Genomic DNA, 15,591 nt, shown 5'->3' with positions numbered 1-15,591 from the left:
ATCAGACCCTTTGAATGCCAGTGTGGAGCAGGACCTCCCCAGAGAGCTGGTCAAGGAACTGGGAGCTGTCTGCCATTGAATCCAGGTAGAATCTGGCACCATGGAAGGGGATCCAGGGAATCTGAGAACAGGCTCCAAGTCAAGATGAGGAAAAGACCTCTCCTTGGGTACTGAGTAATTATGGAATTATAGTTTACTAGTGATCTAAGGGGTGGAGGGTTTTGTGTATGATACTTAGTAAGACTTTACTGGATAAGTGACTGATTATACTTTGAGTACTTTGACTATTGTTACTGATAAGTAACTGATTGAGTTAATCTAGACTTTGCCCCAAGAGTGGAAGACGTTGACTGTGTACTTTGATACTACTGATAAGTGACTGATTGAATTAATTTAAGAGTGACTATTTTGTGATTGATTGAATTAACTGAAGAGTGACTATTTTACTTTGAGACTATGTTGTGAATATCATATTGTGATTTTCTGTGATAAATTGTCATATGGTGAATGCTGTATTTTGAATTATGCTGTACCTTGATTTTTCATGGATGTTTTGCTTTTGTTATGGAATAGAGTGATCACTATACTGAGTAATCAGAACCTTAAAAAAGCTGTTCACAGTAGCAGTTCTTCTGGGAAGCTTCTGTTCATTGCATTACAGTATGTTAGGGTCAAATTTCAATATTACAACAACAAAGTAAAAGTTATTTAACCTTCCATCCTGGAGAAAAATATTACTATTGAAGAAAAATAATATTAATGCTATATTCTGTGTTTTAGACACGCTTGCTAGGAACATTTTTTAGTTAATTGGTCATTGTTCTAAATAGCCAAGTACTAGTGAGAGAAATGTACAAACTGTCACAGTCTACCCATGCCCTCAGACATTTCTTTTCCCTAAGATGATATAACATTTATAGGAATCTTGAACTATGAAAAAATCATAACTGATACAATTTAGGCTAACCTTTCCATATAGTCTCTTAATAATTAGTCATTAATTCATACCTTCCTGGACCACTCCCCTCAAAGACTGAAAGGTGTCCTTTCTGTGATCAGTGTCAATATCATCCTTTTTAAATAGATAAAGGTGGGTCATAGTAGAATTCCTTTAATGGCCAGTGAAAGAAAAGGCTGCCCTTAATAGGGTCAATAGACCAATCACTTCAGAGGGTGAGGGAGGTAATGATCCAAGGTATTCTTTGTTCAGAATATAGTTTCCACACTGAATTCACTTCTTTAAGAAAAATAATTAATTTTTTATCTAATTCACCTTTTGGGGAGTGGGGTAGACAAATCTGGAAAGGGTTTAGAACAGGGAAATACTTCTTAATCTTTCTAGAAAAAATAAGCTGGGTTTTAATACACTTCCACATCATAAGCAAAAAACAAACAAACAACAAAATGATAGCAATCAGGCTATTCCTAAACGTCATGTGAAAACCAGGATTTACCAGCAAGCTTAAAATATGACATATGGAAAATCATAGGTCACAAGCCCAGAATCAGTTTTTGAGTTACTCTAAGAATATTGTTTGAAGGCAGAAGATGAGCAATTTAAAAATCAAAAGGATGCTGCTCAAGAACTCATCAGAATCATATATATTTATTTTATTTTATTTAAAAAAATTTTTTTTAAGCAATCGGAGTTAAGTAACTTGCTCAAGGTTACACAGCCAGTTAGTTATTTCTGGGTGTGGTGCTGAGTGTCTGAGCCTGGGATTTGATCTCCAGGTCGTCCCAACACTGGAGCCGGTGCTCTTACTCGCTGAGCCACCTGGCCACCCCTAAGCAATTGGGGTTAAGTAACTTGCTCAAGGTTACACGGCCAGGTGTTTCTGAGTGGGTGCTAAGTGTCTGAGCCCGGGATTCGATCTCCAGGTCTTCTCAACACTGGAGCCGGTGCTCTTACTCGCTGTGCTACCTCAGAATCATATATATTTAAATAGTGTTTGAAAGTGAGAAGAAAGGGGTGGCTAGGTGGTACAGTGAATAGAGCACTGGCCCTGGAGTCAGGAGGACCTGAGTTCAAATCTGACTCAGACACTTAACACAAAAAGTATCAATGTGATCTTGTAGCAAGTCACTTAACCCCAATTGCCCTACCTTCCCCCTTCCAAAAAGCAAAAAACAAAAAAACAAAAAAAAAGAAAGTGAGTAGAAAGTCTAACAAACTGAATAAATACCTAGAATAATAAATATTTTCAACTGAGATCAGCCAGTAATTATCTATATGCCAGAGTCTCCATAGTATTGTATTGATTACATTTCTGAATATTATGGAAGGGCATACGGGGTAGACAAAGTGGGGGGTATGGAGAGAAGTAAAATGAGAGAGTAGAAAGAAGAGAGTTGTATCTCTCGCAGGAGTCACTTACATTTAGTGTATAATCACTAAAGTTGGGAAAGAAAGTTGCCATAGAAATGATTTCTTCCTAGGGGAAGAAATTTTGTGTGTTTCCTTGTGTGTCCATTTTAAAATGCCCTTTTATTTTATTTTACCAGAAATAGGTTTGAAATTTGATAGTCTACTTGTGCAACTCAATTATTGTCATATTATTATGTAAATTAAGAATGCATTTTGCAAGCCATGTGGAAAAGAATTTATTTTTCTCATATCACCTTTTCAAAATTCTTTGTGGCTTGGTGTCTGTAGCTCTGACTCCAGTAATAGAATTGTAATTTTCTGAAAGGAGGAAGAACTGTCTTCTTTCATTTTTAGCAAAGTAACTTATTCAAAGAACTTCAAAAAATTTGCCAAACTGATAGAGTTAAAGTAAAATCCATTTTCAGTTCCTTCTCCTATGTCAATGCAATTGTCATTAGCAGTTGCTTGATTTGGAACTTGTCTATCAATCTGTCATGTCTGATGACAGAAAAAATTGTGCTTCTCTTGTGCTGCTGTGACACACTGTCTTCCAAAAAAGGTAAGCTGTGGACAACAATGAAGAGGAGCTAGGAGTGGAGCCTCCCCAAGGGACATCCATCTCAGAAACTCTTGGATTCTGTAGCCAATAGGAAACAAAATGTTAAGAGGTGTAGGGCTAGGTTTTGAGAGGTGAATTAATTCTGTCTTGGAATAAACCCAGAACTTTAGAAGGTTACCAACAGTTGAACAGTGTAAAATGATAGGATCATTTAGGCAGCACAATGGATAGAGTGTTGGGCCTGGAATATGGAAGACTTGAGTTCAAATATGTCTTCAGACACTTACTAACTATGTGACCCTGGAAAAGTCACTTAACCTTGTTTGTTTCAATTTTATCATCTGTAAAATGAGTTGGAGAAGTAAATGTCAAACCACTCTAGTATCTTTGCCACAAAAATTTTAAATGGGGTCATGAGGAGTTGGACATGACTGAAAAGACTGAACAAAAATAATAGGATCATGGATCTTGAGATAGAAGGGAAAGTTAAGTCCAATGGTTTCAATTTACAGATGAAGAAAATGGGACTCAGAGGAATTAAGGTCACGAGTCATGTTAGCTCAGATTTCTTTACATACAAACAATTAGAAATAGCCAAGATATGAGATAGCAATCGGGTAAGGCATAAGACTAGATGTATGTGTCTCAAAAGTGTTCATTCCCTGGAGTGAGATGGAGGAGCTTTAGAATAGAGTCCAGATCAAGGAGGGATGCCTGGCAGGTCTTCTGTTGTTGATCAGTCATTTCGATAACATCCAGCTCTTCATAACCCCATTTAGGATTTTCTTGGTAAAGATACCGGAATGATTTGCCATTTCAATAGTGCACGACATAGCCGCTCCTGAAGTCTTCTAGATGTTCCTATTTTTGGAATTATGTTTAAAGCATTAAATCCCAAGATATAAAAGTCTCCTGGAAGAGGTCTGTAATCACTCAAAGGAGTTTGGCTACTTGATCCACACAGAAAAGCACTGAATGAAGAATGTCCATTTCTCAGATTTCCTAAATCCCAGCTTCCCACATGAATTTGGATGGACACTATATAGAGCTTTTAGGACAGATAGTACAGATCGAAAATCATCTAGGCTTAGAGTTGGAAAGAAGACAAAAAAAAAACCAGTTTGGATTGTTTTCTGGACATTGCAAAGCTTTCTTAGTTACATAAAACTTCTCATGAAACAAAGACCCATCTTTCCAAAACAGACATTTTTCTGGTATTGCTATATGACAACACAACTTAGAACTTTATAGCCTCTGAAGAACTAAATATGAGTATCACACAAAAAAGAGCAAGAAAGGTGGATTTTCCATGTTATAACCAACGAGGAACTCTAAAGGAGGAAAGGATGTCACTAAAAATTTGTATGACAGTCAATAAACATTTATTAAGTGCCCAGCTAAACCCCAGCCATGATGCTAAGTGCTAGGGTTTCAAAGGAAGTAAAAAAACAAACCAAACTAAACAGTCCCTTTTCTTGAGGAGCTCACAGTTTACTCATAGGAAGAGAAGATGGACTGATCAGGTGGCAAGAGTGAGGGATGACAGGTGAATGAGTAGAATGTACCAATGCTATCCTTTTGATATCATGAGAACTCGAGGAAGGCCTTCAGAAGAATGTTTGGTGGATGCCTTGCGGAAAATTTTTGGGAGAACATGTACAAGAGTTACAGAGGATGGGAAAACACAGAAGGGTTGTAATGGACATCATTGCAGGGAACTCCCAAATCAATGAGGTTATAGGTCTATTTCAACTTTTGAGATTTTTTTTTTCCTTTTGGTGAGGCAGCTAAGTGGCCCAGCGGATTGAATACATTACTTGGATCAGGAAGAACTGAGTTCAAATCCTGCCTCAGACACTTTACTTAGCTTTGTGACCCTGAGAAGTTACTGTTTGTCTCAGTTTCTTTATTATGTAAAATGGGAATTGTAAAAGCTCTTATCTCACAAGGGGTGTTGTGAGAACAAGATGAATTAATGTATGTAAAATGAAAGTGCTTTATAAATGCTGGATGTTATCTTCATCATTATTTTATGGTGTTGGAAGTTCCCTTTTCTAAGACAGACCAGCAGCTCTTCTACAACTCAGTCTTAGCTTCCTGGGACAAGGAGAGATTGAGTGACTTCCCCAGCATCCCACGGCCAGCATGTGTCTGATACAGGACTTGAACCCAGGTCTTTCCAAGTTCAGCTTTGTGTACTCTCCATAGTGTCTCTACATAATTATGCTCCTTTAGAGTAAAGAAAAATAACTCAGCAACATATGAATTAATTAGCCTCCACTTTGTAATTTAATGCCTCAGATAGATCGAGTTAAAGGAAAATACAACTGGGAAGTAAAAGTTAATCACTGTTATTGCTACTTTCTTAACTTACTGTTGCTAATACTAAGTTGCCCTTTCATCACAGGCTCTTTTCACAAATCTAGCTCCTGGCTTTTTGGGTTAAGGCCCTAATTACCCATTTAGAACTGGCCTCTTGCTCTTTGAACACTTTCTCAGATCTGCCACTCTGTCCTGATTTAGAAAGATTACTTTTACTTTTTCCTGCTAGGTTGAGCTCTGCAAGCCTGCTTTGTCTGCCTCATGGCTTTTATCTTCTTATTTCACAAAATGGATAAATATGTGTTCTAGGGCTGGCCTTTTCTCCTGCTGTTGGTCCTCACTGCTCTTTGCAAGCAGGTATCCTACTTCTTAAAAACATCAGGCCCAATTTTGGTCTCGACATGAAAAAATAATAAACTAAATGTAGGAAGCAAAATGATTTGGTTGCTAGGCAGAAATAAGGCAAAAATGATTTGCATCACCAACTGCAGCCAGTCCCTTTTAATCTTACTTCATCAAGTGATTTACATAGACCAGAGGCATTCTGGGGATTGAAAAGATCACCTCATCACTGCTCTATACAGATCCTTTGTAATTTTTTTTTCTAACTTTGTTGGCAACTAGGGGAATATTTTGTTGTTTGTTGCTGTTCAGTCATTTTCAGTCATGTCTGATTCTTCATAGCACCATCTGGGCTTTTCTGGTCAAAGATACTGGAATAGTTTGTCATTTTTTCCCAGCTCATTTTACAGATGAGGAAACTGAGGCAAACAAAGTGACTTGCCCAGGGTCACATAGCTAGTAGGTATCTGAGGCAGGATTTGAACTCAGAAGATAAGTCCTCTTCACTACAGGTCTAGTACTCTATCTGCTGTGTCATCTAGCTGCCTTGGAGAATATGGAAGAAACCACAAAGAATTTTCTGACCTTTACTCAAAAAGGAGATTAGAGGGAGTCTGAATAACAGCAGAGAAGCTGAATCCCAAAGCCCGACTTAAATGCCTAAGACCATTTCTAATTGTTCATTGTGTGCATTCGTCAAGAGACTATGTTCAAAAAAGGGGTAAAATTGTCCTTGGGACCATGAGCAAAAATAGCTGATAGACCCCTGCTGACTGGGGGAAAGATCACATATTAGCTGAAGACCAGCAGATGGCAGCAGAGAACAGTTCAGTGGAGATGCCCACCGCAGAGTTATAGAGACCTGAGATAAGAAGATAAAGGCTGTCCAAGAAAGAAGAGAAGGGGTCTAGCTAGGGCATCACCTTCAAAGCATGCATTGCTCTGGTTGAATGTGTTCTCTCTCCCATCGATGCTATGATAACTTGTGGGAGAGTAACTGGGGGAATCTTTCTTGTCACTTATTTACTATGTCATTTAATTAAATCTCTGCAGTTAAATATATGACACAATGGAGAAACCACTGGTGCTGAATTCAGAGGATTCAGGATCAAATGCTTGACCCTGACCCATTCGCATCATCTTAAGCAATGCACAATCTCCCTGGACTTCAGGTCCCTGTTTAAAAAAAAAAAAGGAGAGGCAGGTAGGTGGCACAGTGGATTGAGTACTAGCCCTGAAGTCAGAAAGTCCTGAATTAAAATCTAACCCCAGACACTTACCAGCTGTGTGACCCTGGGCAAATCATTAAACCTCTGCCTCAGGGTCCTCAGCTGTAAAATGGGGATCATAATAGCGCATACCTTCCAGGGTTGTTACAAGTAACAAAGGAGATAACATTTGTAAAACATCTAGCACAGTGCTGGGAACATTATATCATAGGCACTTAATAAATGTTTATTTCCTTCCTTCCTTCCAAAAAAATGGGGAGCTTGGGCTACATAACCTTTGAGGTTCCTTACTGCTTTACACTAAGGGTTGATAATTTTTTGTGTTTGTGTCATGGACCCCAATGGCATTTGCCTGATAAAACCTATGGACCCCATATCAGAATGTTTTTCCCCCACTAAATAGTATTTTACTTTTTCCAATTACATGTATAGATAGTTTTTAACATTCACTTCTATAAGATTTTGAGTTCCAAATTTTTTTCTCTCACCCTCCCCATCCCTTTCCCCAAGATGGCATGCAATCTGATATAGGCTATACATGTACAATCATATTAAACACATTTCAACATTAGACATGTTGTGAAAGTAGAATCAGAACAAAAGGGAAAAACCACGAGGAAGAAAAAACAGAGAGAGAAAGAGACAGAGACAGAGACAGAGAGAGACATAGAGACAGAGACAGAGAGAGGCAGAGAAAGGGAGAAAAGAATGCTTCGATCTGCATTCAGACTCCACAGTTATTTCTCTGGATGTGGATAGTATTTTCCATCATGAGTCTTTTGGAATTGTCAGAGTGCTTTTAAATGCATAAAATAAATACATAATAATAAAGGCCATCTAATTCAACCTCTTCAATATACTGGGGAAGAAACTAAGGCACAGAGCAGTTAAATGACTTGAATTATAATTATATTGAAAATAAAGATATCATTTTTTCCACTATCCAAGTTCATAGAGCTCATGAAACCTAAGGTTAAGAACCATTGATTTGAATCTAGAATTCATGAAAATGAAAAAAGAAATAAACAAACAAAAAAAAAACCACATCAGTTGGAGCTGATGAGCTAGAGTTTGGAGTAGATGCACAACCATGTGTGCCTCAGAACTGGAGGGATCTTTGAGGGTGCCTACATATGAGGAAATTTCTTGACTGTACTTAAGAAAAATACCTATTAAGCAATTTGTTACAGTATTTTTTTTTTTGAGAAACACTTATTGGAGAATATCTTCTTTGAATGTTTCTTAGAACCAGTTAAATACTGTGGGACTAATTTTCTCCTTTCAAATTTAAATAGTAAAAATCTCAACTGTACTTCATAATTTAAAAAAAATCTAAAGGATAAATCCTATTTATAAAAATAAAATTAATTTTTTCATTGAGGTCCTATTTTTGTAGCATTTATAGAATTTGCTTAAAAAATTCTGGACTCTGTAAAATGAGTTCGCAAATGATTCCCAGAGCTAGGAGTTAACAGCATGGGTAGAGTTATTACAAAATAGGTTTCCCAAAGAGAACACAATTGATTTTGATTCCAAAATAAAATTAAAGACATTTGGTTTTTAAAACAGAATTCCACCCAGATCTTGTGTGGGCCACTGAAAATAGAATAAATTCCAGACATCACAGTTTCTGGGCTGGGATTCACATACTACAAATTTGTTATTTACAGAATTAATGTTTTTTTCAAGTAATATAAGCAAATAGAAAATTCTGAAAGGAATGCAAATAAGAGAATGGCCAGGAAAATTAGAAGGGGAGGTAGGGAATATGACAGGTTATGAATTATTTGTAAGAGGCTCAGGAAAATGGAATAGAAAATCAAAACAGAAACTTGGGGTGGGGGAGTAAGGGTGAGTTGAACTCAACCAGTTAAAACCATTTAAAAACTCTTAACAGCTGAGTAGTGAATTACTTAGTAGTTTCAGGAAGTTAATACCTTCATATATTCTTGTGCTAGATCCAAACTAAATATTGCAGTGTTCTCCAAAAGCAAATGCAGGGGTACCTACCAAAACCAGGAACCAATTTCTTAATGAAAATGAAATGAAATCACTTCCATCATCACACCAGATGCCACAAACCCCCAAAAGACACAGACTCTTCTTGTTTTTTTGACAGTATTAACTCACAGACATTATTCTATGCTGAATTTCAGATAATAAGGAAAGAGAGTTTTAGTGAATTAATATTTCTGGTCCTACTAAATGGCCCCAAAAGGAAGGTCTCACTATGTTGCTTAAATAGCCCAGAGCAAAGTGGAAATCTTAGCTAATGTATCACACATGACACACGGAATTGTGAATACAGAAGGTATCTATCAAAAGGAGGGTAGGACTTGCAGGTGTCATGATCATTCATGCTGACAGTCTTTGGCCCACATCTTTCTGCTCATCTGGTAGTAGAGATACCAATGTCTAGATTTGAGTGACAGTAGCAAATTTCATGGACTACAACCTTCACTTCTTTGTGCTATGAATTCCAGCCCCACCCGCATTCCCTTTCAGTGTGATTCATGTATAGGGTTTCCTGTGGTGGAATGTCCTGGCATTCTGGTACAGCACATTGATTTGCATACTCATCACATGAGTCCTTAAAGGCCATCTCATTCAACCTCTTCAATATACCAGGGAAGAAACCAAGACACAGAGCAGTTAAATGACTTTCTTAGGGTGATACAGCAGGGTCTTTATAGAACAAGGATTAGAACTGAAGTCTTTGGAGTCCTAGCTGTGTAATTTTGCTTCTTTATCATACTTTCTATTTGTATACTCTGACACCAAACATTTTTCCCAGAAAGTTTTTTTTTTTATGTTTGGAAGTCAGTGGGTGTTTGGTGATAAAAAAAAATTTAAAAAACAAATACAAAAGAATCAAAGAAGTTATAACCATTTCTAGATCACCTTTTCCCTCACTCCATTTCATGAACCTTTCCTTATTAGAGAAAAAAATTAAATCAGTTCAATGAAATATGTTTAATGGCAGATGAAACATTCCATACCCATAGTCTCTTATCTGTCTAGTGAAAGGAGGGAGGCATATTTATGTATTTTTTTTCTGGTAACAAGATTGATTATTATAATTATACTGCATTTAACTTTCATTTTGTTGTTCTTTCCATTTACATTGTTGTAGTCATTGTGTATACTGTTTTCCTGTATCTGCTTATATCACTCTACTTCTTTTAATTCAAGTCTACCCAGGATCCTCTGAGTTCCTCGTATATATTGGGTTTTTTTTTTTTTTTTTTTTTGCCTTTTAGAGGGCAATTGAGGTTAAGTAACTTGCCCAAGGTTACACAGCTAGTTTTTTTGTGTGGGTATTAAGTGTCTGAGGAACTGAACTTGAGTCCTCATGACTCCAGTGCTTTTACTCACTGCGCCACCTAGCCGCCCAATATACATTGATTTTAATGGTGCAATAATATTCCATTACATTCACATCTCACAATTTGCTTAGCTATTCCTCATTCAATGGGTACCTACTTTGTTCCTAGTTCTTACTTATTACAAAAAGTGCTGCTATGAATATTTTGGTATAAATTGGACTTTTCTTTCTGTCTTTGACCTCTCTGGGGTTTGAATCCAACAAAGGGGTGTCTGGGTTGAAAGGGATGAACATTTTAGTTTTTTTCCACATAACTATACATTGCTTCCAAAAATGATTGGAAATTATACATACAATTCACAGTACCACCAACTATGTGTTAATGTGCTGGATTTCCTGAATTCTGGCCAGGGAATGAGAGTGGGAGGGAATGAGATAAAATCTACCACAGAAAAAGTAACATTGATTATTATGGCCTTGTCACCTTCACTGATTTTCTGGGTGTACAATGAAAACCCAGGATTGTTTTAAATTGAATTTATTATTATTAGACCCAGTGACATGGAACAATCTTTCATGTAGTTATTTAAAAACTCTTCCTTTTTGGTCAACTTCTCCATAGACATGACCCTGTTGGTGAGTTGCCTTCTTTTATCTCCCTCAACCTTTGCCCCCTTCTCATCTTTCACTTCTGGAACCATAATCCATGACCAAATCAACTTTGTCATTTTTTCTGTATGGGGTATACCGGTCTACTCCTCCATGGCTTTATTCATTATCCCTATAACTCTAGAGACCAAAGTTCTTCCCTTCTCTGACCACCACTTCCATTACATTCCAACTAGAATGTAAGTTCCTTGAGGGTAGGGATTGTCTACTATTGTTCTCATCTACCCATTCTGGTGGGGGACTCTACCCCGAGCATATGAAGACATCCCCCACCATAATGGGAAAATAAGAACAATTTTTTCCAATGTCCATTAAGGCTGCTCAAGTAGACACTGTGGAGTTCTCAGAGTTTGGTCAGACATTAAAGATGCCAAGATCGTTGCCAGTTGTCTTGACTTTTGTTTTGCCACTCGACTTCAATGACTCTGGAAGAGAGAGTGAAGCTGATGACTTTGTGCAACTCTGCCTCACTTAAATCCAACTCACATGCGAGTTAAGACATCGCCCATTAATCCAACATCATAATGGTGTTGGTCCTCTTTGAAGGGTGAACAACAATAACAAGAAACATGCCAATGCTGTTCATGGGGTTTTCTTGTCAAAGATACTGGAGTGGTTTGCCCTTTTCTTCTCTGGTGGATTAAGCCAAACAGAGGTTAAGTGACTTGCCCAGGGTCACACAGCTAGTGTCTGAGGCCACATTTGAACTCAAGTTTTCCTGACTCCAGGCCCAGTGCTCTATCCAACGAGTCACATAGGTACCTCCGTGTTCTATTATACCACAGTATTAAACCATGAATGACACCTGTTGTGAAAGATCCATGTGTTGTTGGATTTTAGACTAGTAGTTTTATATAAAAAGTTCTGCATTGGCCTGACTCATTGAGGCTTCTATTTAGGTCACACCCATGAAGCTGGGAGATTCTCATATAGTCAGCTGGTACCGTGTTTCCCCGATAATAATACCTTTCCCGAAAATAAGCCCTCCCCTTACTGTGTAAGATTCCTCTAAAATAAGCCCTCCCCCGAAAATAAGCCCTATTGAGATTGCTACTGTAGTGAAGGTGATCCCCTGTGCTACACGCTACATTACGGTACCCTCTGTATGCACCGTCCCCCCCCGCCCCGTGAAACACACGCCGCGCTCCGAGCTGCATCCAATCAGAGCTGCAGCAGTGAGCATGTCATCCTGTTCTTTATTGAATTCATTATTGAATAAAGGTACATTTTTTTGTTCACATTTACCTGTTTATTAAAATTGCTGTCAATGTTCATTAAAATAAGCCCTCCCCTGAAAATAAGCCCTCCGGTGTTTTTCTGTCCAAAAAATTTAATAAGACAGTGTCTTATTATCGGGGAAACACGGTATACAGGGAACTATTTGGACTTCCTCCTACTGTTAAAAGTACAAGCTCCCTCATTTTCACTTATTTTTTTTTTATTGCTTTAGTAAATTTCTTTTTCCTACTACATTATGACTCAATGTTTCCCACAATCCCTGAATTTAGATGGTATGTGGTTAACAGTTAGTTATCTATTGGGGAAACTTCTTTAACTATAGCCCGACACTCCAGGCTTTGGTCTGACATGGACTAGGAATAATCTCAAGGTGGTTCCAAAAACCATATCTCTTATTTTATTTTGACCCCACCAAGAGTTACCTCTCTGAGTATCAATATAAATTGAATATAACTTATATCTATCACATGTTGACAAAGGGTCCCCAGAACCCATACAAACACTTAAAGTAACAATGCATATCAGATGCAGGACAGCCTTTATTTCGCCCCATGCAGAAAACACATTGAGGACTCAGAGTAACCCATAAAGAACAGACTTAAGTTTGTCTGTCCATTGAGAACCACCTTTCCTTTAGGAACCCACATAGTGTTTTAGAATCATAGTACCATCCTGTGGCTTGTATTTTCCTTGGAAAGGAAACAATAAATAAAAATTTCTTTTTCTTTTTAACATTAAAAGGCCTTTACAAAGTGACCCCAACCTATCTTTTCAGTCTAACTGTACATCAGTCCCCTTCCTGAACTCTAAAATACAGTGAAACTAGTCTACGCGTACTTCTTCACATATAGCTCTCCATCTTCCTTCTCCATGCTGTCCTCTATGCCTGAAAGGTCTTCCCTTCTCACTTTTGTCTCATGGAATCTCTATCTTCCTTCAAGATGCTGTTCAAGTATGACTTCCACATGAAGCTTTTCCTGATCCACCCAAATGCTAGTGCTCTTCTTCCTTAATTACCCTATATTCAACTCCTTTGTATTAATCCATTTATATTTCTTCTGTTTATACATATACATGTATTTCTTGTCATTTTTATTAAAATTTAAGCTCCTTGATAGTAGGAATTGTCTCATTCTTTGTATTTGTATTCATAGCATATGGTAGAATGCCCAGCACATAGTAAGCATCTCATAAATCCTTTTTAAAAGGATTTTTTAAAAAATGGATTGTCAGATAATGTTATGGTCCAGCTTAGCAAGATATCATATCTCCAATCCTAAATGGTACAGGAAGGGAAGAGACCAGAAAATGTTAATGGGACAAGGGAGGGTTATTAGAAGGTTAAGGTTGACTATCTCTGACTTCATCTCCCTTTCCCAATACCAATCTTGCAGACTGAACCTTCTATTGAACCAATAAATGTCAAGTCCCTCTCTTGAGAACACAGCGTTCAGGTACTCAGCTTGTCCACATTGGTAGCAAAATAGTACTTAGCCTCTTAGATATACTCTGTGCTATTACCAAAGCAGGTTACTTTGTCAGTCTGGGAGGAGTGCCTCCAAATAATGGCCTAGCTTCCAATAGCCTTCCTCTATCCAGGGTGTTTTACTAATCTGAGACCTCTAAACTGGGTCAACATGAGTCATATTGATTGTTACTAGAGAGATTTCCACTGAGTGTGAATCTGGTTTTTCTGCCAAAGGAAGAAAGGGATTCTATGAACCTTATATAACATTGGTTGTGCTATAATTGCAATTTGAACCATATTTAAGAAACCAACAGGCAGCAAAGTAGATAAAAAAAACCCACTTGGTACAACATTTCAGAGGCTCAGGTTTTTCTTTTTTTTTTTTTGCCTGTTGTCGCTCAAGGCATGTGAGCTTGACAGGACCAAGGCACCCACAGTCTGTTGTTTCTGGCATCTGGAAAATTTTGGCATTAATGTCTAGTTTTCTTTAGAGTCTGTTACCCTCTTCCATCTCCTCACACCTCTCCCTCCCATTGTTGCACCATAGAATTGCCTGGGGGGAGAGAGAGGTGTTTGCCCTGTGAGGCAGTGTCTGTCTCAACCATTTAAATGTCACCTGAGCCTGTTAGGAATTCAACCATCTGTTAGGTTTATAGAAGAAGGCTCCAGTGTGGAGAGTAAAATCACAAGTCTGAGGACAAGCATAGGCCTCAGACAATCTACCTACATTATCATCTCTTCAGGGGTATCTTTGGGTCTAGGAAGAATTTCATAGATATGGGGGATAGCCTTTTAATATATGCAATCATTTCAATGGGGTTTGTTGTCTCAGTTTGAACAGAGTTTTCATTAAAATAATTCATGTTTCATAGGCTATTAGACGGGGTTATGATATTGATTGGTTTTATTGAACTATTTTTCTTTGTTGGGAGGGGATCCATTTGAAGTGAGTGACTGTGGCAGGACATGACTGATGTCAAAACTAAAAGCATCAACAAAAACAAACAAAAACAGGATTCAGGAATATAAAAAGGTTTCTGTATAGAGAGCTTTACAAACAATGTGGTAGAGGAAGGTGCTAGTGTGAGATTTCCAGAAAGCATTGTGAAAGCAGTTTATGGTTTTGCTCTGTTGGAGGGCTACTCCCTCTTTCAGAAATTCATTTTTAGGTTCTTCTCCCTCCTGTTAGGGGAGGATTTTGCAATATGCTTCTGCAAGACTTTTCCAAAGTGATAAATGAGATTTTTAAGTCTCCTCATTCAAACTGTAACTGCTTGACAAGCCAAGGAATAGAGTGAGGGGGTGGGGTTGGAGGGTGACAGATTGATGAAGATAGGGGGAAATGCATTTGGAAAGAGAGGGAGGAGCAAACTGATGAAGAGTTGTAAAATCCAAGAAAGCAATTCGAAAATCAGATTTTAGAAATGGCAGAGTGCCAAGGGGCAGTTTCCTAGAGGAAAAATAGGGTTAGGCTACCTCCTTGGATCCAGCATGAAGTGAAGAAAGTGAGAATTCAGGAGGGGGAGAGGAGGAAGATTGAGACAGTAGAGAGCATTAATGTTTATGGAATTGATAAGGAGTTCTGCCAAGGCAGGATTAGGGCAGCTTCTCTGGGGAAATTTACTAAAGTTTTGAGTGTGATTTGGGCACAACCAGTTTGCTTGTTTGCAATTTAATAGATTGTGGAAGTAAATGTCAGAACCAGACCTCAAAGGATAGAGAGCTTATCATGTACCCTTGAAATGAACAGAGGGACCAAATAGTCCTAGAGGCCTATATAGTTTGACTTCCATAAACTGCCTTACCTATCTCTGTGACTTTTGTCATTAATTCAATCTTGGTTGGGTCCTGAAAATTGCCTAGAAATGATTCAGATGCTTTTGTTTTGGCTAGACATGGTTCCTGTCCAACCTAAGGATAGATGTTATCATGGTTTAGAGGAATGTCATCAGAAATACACACTTTTATTATCTGGGACAACCTGCCATTTGCATGTCCTGGACCACTGACAACTAAAAAATTATTGATACATTTTATTTTGATACTTCCCCACAAACAACCAAACCATCC

The sequence above is a fragment of the Petaurus breviceps genome, unplaced genomic scaffold (genome assembly GCF_028583685.1).
Source record: "Petaurus breviceps papuanus isolate PSGF00001 unplaced genomic scaffold, PetGlider_PUasm1.0 90977, whole genome shotgun sequence".
Taxonomy (NCBI): domain Eukaryota; kingdom Metazoa; phylum Chordata; class Mammalia; order Diprotodontia; family Petauridae; genus Petaurus; species Petaurus breviceps.
The sequence above is the reverse complement of the archived record's forward strand: the minus strand, read 5'-3'. Positions refer to the sequence as shown.